A 5804-nucleotide genomic window follows, 5' to 3' on the forward strand; every position below is an offset into this window, starting at 1 on the left:
TCCCATTATTTTATTTGCCTTTGCAGCAGCTGCCTGACACTGGCCACTAAATGTGAGTTTGTCGTCCACCCATACACTCAGGTCTTTTTCAGTGACAGTTTTGCCCAGTGTTTTACAATTAAGCACATAATTATACATCTTGTTCGTTCTACCCAAGTGCATGACCTTACATTTATCCCCATTAAAGCTCATTTGCCATTTATCAGCCCAAGCTTCTAGTTTACATAAATTCTCCTGTAATATAAAATTGTCCTCCTCTGTATTGATCACCCTGCAGAGTTTAGTGTCATCTGCAAATATTGAAATTCTACTCTCTATGCCCCCTACAAGGTCTTTAATAAATATGTTAAACAGAAGCGGGCCCAAAACTGACCCCTGTGGTACCCCACTGCTAACCGTGACCCAGTCTGAGTGTGCTCCAATAATAACCACCCTTTGTTTCCTATCCCTGAGCCAGCTCTTAACCCACCTACACATATTTTCCCCTATCCCCATTGCTCTCATTTTATGTATCAACCTTTTGTGTGGCACCGTATCAAAAGCTTTTGAAAAGTCCATGTACAACACGTCCACTGTATTCCCTTGGTCCAGTCCTGAACTTACCTCTTCATAAAAGCTTATCAGATTAGTCAGACAGGAACGGTCCCTTGTAAACCAATGTTGATATTGGGTCATGAGGTTATTTTCTCCAGATACTCCAGTATAGTATCTCTTAGAAAACCCTCCAGGATTTTACCTACAGTTGAGGTTAAACTTACTGGCCTATAATTTCCAAGTTCAGTTTTTGTCCCTTTTTTGAATATTGGCACCACATTTGCTATACGCCAGTCCTGTGGTACAGACCCTGTAATTATGGAATCTTTTAAGATTAAAAATAATGGTCTATCTATGACTGTGCTTAATTCCTGCAGTACTCGGGGGTGTATCCCACCCAGCCCGGGGATTTGTCAATTTTAGTGATTTTTAGACGCCGCCATACTTCCTGCTGGGTTAAGCAGGTGACATTTAATGGAGAATTTTTATCCCTGATCATGTTATCTGTCATGGGATTTTCTTGTGTAAATACTGTTGAAAAAAAGTCATTTAGCATATTGGCTTTTTCCTCATCCTCATCCACTATTTCACCCAGACTATTTTTAAGGGGGCCAACACTATCATTTTTTAGCTTCTTACTATTTATGTAGTTAAAGAATATTTTGGGATAATTTTTACTTTCTCTGGCAATGAGTCTCTCTGTCTCAATCTTTGCTGTCTTGATTTGCTTTTTACAGAATTTATTTAATTTTCTGTATTTATTTAATGCCTCATCACTACCTACTTGCTTTAATTCTCTAAATGCTTTATTTTTATCTCTTATTGCACCCCTTACAGCTCTATTTAGCCATAGTGGTCTCCTATTTCTAGCATGTTTATTCCCATACGGTATATATTGTGCACAGATCCTATTCAGGATGCTAATAAACATCTCCCATTTTCTTTGTGAATTTTTATGTCTCAGGATATCGTCCCAGTTAATTGCACCAAGATCATCTCTCATCCATTGGAAATTTGCCTTCCTGAAGTTTAGTGTCCTTGTAACCCCTCTACTACACAGGATACATGAAAACGTATTAATTTGTGATCACTATTACCCAAGTGACCCTCAACCCTTACATTTGATATGCGGTCTGGCCTGTTGGTTAGGTCTAGCAGTGCCCCCCCTCTTGTTGGGTCTTGAACCACTTGTGAAAGGTAATTGTCTCTCATAGTTGTCAAAAACCCATTACCTTTGCTGGAACTGCAGGTTTCGGTTCCCCAATGTATTTCAGGGTAGTTGAAGTCCCCCATAATAATGACTTCTCCTTGATTCGCAGCTTCATCTATTAGCTTTATGAGGATATTCTCTGCTGCTTCTATTATTTTTGGAGACTTACAGCAAACCCCTATCAGTAATTTATTATTTTTCCCCCCTCCCCTTATCTCTACCCACAGGGACTCTACATTTTCATTAGATTCATATATATTATCACAAAGGATGGGTTTTAAGGATGGTTTTACATATAAACACACGCCTCCCCCTCGCTTATTTGTTCGGTCATTTCTGAACAGACTATAGCCATGTAAATTAACCGCCCAGTCATGTCTCAGATATCCCCACCATGTCACAATTATGTTCCAACAACATTAACTCCAATTCCTCCATCTTGTTGGTGAGGCTTCTGGCATTAGTATACATGCTCTTTATGTATCTCTCTGTACCTCTATTCTTTCTTAAATTATTACAGGTACAGGAAGTATTTCTGAAAAAAACACCTCGGAGGTCCTTGCTTTAAGCTTACAGCCTAATTCCCTGAAATAATCTTTAAGGACCTTCCACCTACCTCTAACTTTGTCATTTGTGCCAATGTGCACCATGACCGATGGATCCTCACCAGCCCCTCCCAGTAATCTGTCAACCTGATCAGCGATGTGTCGGACTCGAGCGCCAGGTAGGCAGCACACCGTTCGACGATCCCTGTCTTTGTGACAGATTGCCCTATCTGCTCCCCTAATAATTGAGTCTCCCACTACCAGAACCTGTCTGGCCTGCCCTGCTCTCCTATTTCTCCCCTTACTGGAGCAGACACTCGTCCGGCTTGCTGCAGCAGTGCTACTCCTGCACTAACACTCCCCTCATCTGCCAACTTAGCAAACTTATTGGGGTGTGCCAGATCAGGACTAGCCTCCCTGGTGCTCTTCCCTCTACCCCGCCTTCTAACTGTCACCCAGCTAGCTGCTTCATTGTCCTACTGCTCCAACCTAGCATCCCCCCTCATCTATCCCATTGAGCGTCTGCTCAGTGAGCAGAAGACTCCTTTCCATATTGTCTATGGATCTCAGTGTTGCCAGCTGCACATTTTCCAGTATCTGGGCTTCCAAATGCACAAGGTGCTCACAAATCGCACAGCAGGCTGTTCAAGGATTTCATACATGCGGCAAGATGTGCACTGGATGGCATTGGCAATAGTGGAGCACATCCTAATGGGGATTGCACCAGACAAAAAGATAAGCAAATATAAATAAAAAGTATTAATAAAATATAACAGCAATTCAGTAATACCTCCCTTGGAAACTCGCTGAATCCAAAGTCACTGAATCACAAGTCACATACTTACCACAGTTTGCACTTATACTCAGGTCACACTCAGCTCGTTCACACTCGCTCAGGCAGATTTAAAAGATTTTTATTTTCCCTTTTACCAGCACACCACCCTGCTGCTCAATGCACTTCCAAAAGGAGTTGAGCCCCAACCAGTTGCCCCTTATAAACCCTTAATTATGAACTCCCACCCTTAATTAACCCCTTGTGAATATAGTTACACCTCAAGATTTAAATGCAATATAGTTAACCCTTAAAAACACAGATAGTAAAATAAGAGATTAACCCTGTAGAAAGAAAAAATAGGTTAAACAAGCCCCCCAAAAATTGAACAGGTAGAAAGCACTCAGCAACCTAAAATTCAGCAACTCACACAGGTATTTGTTTTAGGTTTTCCAAATACCTCTTCGCTGAATCACAAGTCACACACTTACCACAGTTCGCACTTACGCTCAGGTCACACTCAGTTCGTTCACACTCGCTCAGGCAGAAGATTTAAAAGATTTTTTTTTCCCTTTTACCAGCACACCACCCTGCTGCTCAATGCACTTCCAAAGTAAAGCCAGAAAGTGTGAACCTTCAGGTGCAATGAGACTGGGAGGCCACAGAGGTTATACCTGCTCTCCACAAGGATGTTGGTAAAGCTGAGTGGGATGGGTTTGAAGCAGCACCTAAAGATAGAAAGCTACTGGGAGGTGTGGAATCCCCTTCCACCTTGGAGAAACCAGGGGAAGAGTCTTGAGGAGATCATTGGCATATTCCCAGTGCCTTCTGGGATAAGTGAAGAGTCTCCGCGAGCTCAACGATCACTGGGTTTTGGCCGTTGCAGCTGAAAAGAGGAAATCGGAGAAACCAGGGGAAGAGTCTTGAGGAGATCATTTGCATATTCCCAGTGCCTTCTGGGATAAGTGAAGAGTCTCCGCGAGCTCAACGATCACTGGGTTTTGGCCGTTGCAGCTGAAAAGAGGAAATCGGAGAAACCAGGGGAAGAGTCTTGAGGAGATCATTTGCATATTCCCAGTGCCTTCTTTTGGCTCATCTTTCATTGTTTTTAAGAAATCTCAAGATGGAAGAGGCCAGGAGCCATTTGGTGAGCTGCATTTCTTGCTACATGTTCACAGATTTACCAGTGGAAAAGCCAAACTTCACATGCCACAAATGCAAGCTTGTGACCCTGTTGGAGGAAAAGTTGCAAAATCTCGAAGAGAGGTTAGCTACGTTGAAGATCATTAAGGAAGGTGAAGAGTTCTTGGACAGAGCAGAATTATCTCTTCATGTTACAGAAAGAGAAGAAATTCGAAGTGCACCTGAAGAAACAGAGGAATGGAGACATGTGACCCAGAGGCAGATCAGGAGGCAGATCAGGAGGCAGTTAGCACCCATACTGCTCAGAAACCAGTACCAGGCTCTCACGCAGGAAAACGATGAAGAAATACATCAGGATAAGACTTTGCCAACAAAAAGCAACCTTGTACGCCTTCACAGTCCTCCTGGATGGAGAAAGAAAAATGTTGTGAAGAAGAAACGGAGAGTGGTGGTCATGGGGGATTCCCTGTTGAGAGGAACAGAGGCCGCTATCTGCAGACTGGATATAACTTCAAGAGAAATGTGCTGTCTTCCAGGTGCAAAAATTAAAGATGTGTCTGACAGGATATCAGGACTCTTCAGACCTACAGATGACTACCCATTCCTGCTACTACATGTGGGGACAAATGACACCGCAAGAAACGACCTGGAAACCATCTGCAGAGACTTTGAAGACTTAGGCAAGAAAGTGAAAGAACTGGGAGCGCAGGTGGTCTTCTCTTCCATCCTCCCAGTGGATGGCCATGGAACAAGGAGGTGGAATAAGATTCTGCAGGTGAACAACTGGCTACGTCGATGGTGCCGTCAGCAACGATTTGGATTTCTGGATCACGGAGTGAACTACTTATACGATGGACTACTTGCTAGAGATGGGGTGCACCTTACGAAGACTGGAAAGCAGGTATTTGGAAGTCGCCTTGCTACACTTGTAAGGAGAGTTTTAAACTAGAACAACATGGGAAGGGAAGCAAAAGACCAGAAAAAGCCATACACCTGACAAATGCTATTGAGAACTCTGCTATTAGAAGTGGAAAGGAAGAACAAAGACGAAAGAATCTAATTAATAAAAATATTGGGGCAAGAGAAACCAATCACAAACTAAAATGTTTCTATACTAATGCACAAAGCATGGGCAACAAACAAGGAGAATTGGAACTACTAACACAGGAAAAGAAATATGATGTCATTGGAATCACTGAAACTTGGTGGGACAATACACATGATTGGAATACAAGACTAGAAGGATACAACTTATTTGCAAGAAACAGACTTGATAAATGAGGAGGGGGTGTCGCATTGTATGTTAGAAATGCATATATCTGCACAGAGATTGAAGCTTCAGAGACTGGGAGTTCTGTGGAAACTGTTTGGGTAAGAATACAAGGACAGAACAATGGAAAGGACACCATTGTAGGCATTTACTACAGGCCGCCTGTGCAAGCTGAAGATATGGATGAACTCTTTATGCATCAAATGGCCAAGTGCTCCAAAAAATATGACATAGTTGTCATGGGAGATTTCAACTATCCAGACATTTGTTGGGAATCTCTCTCATGCAAAACTAACAGGTCAAGGAAATTCTTATCCTCTCTTGCTGACA

This window comes from Dendrobates tinctorius, unplaced genomic scaffold (genome assembly GCF_039654945.1).
Source record: "Dendrobates tinctorius isolate UK_male_01 unplaced genomic scaffold, ASM3965494v1 ptg000064l, whole genome shotgun sequence".
NCBI lineage: Eukaryota > Metazoa > Chordata > Amphibia > Anura > Dendrobatidae > Dendrobates > Dendrobates tinctorius.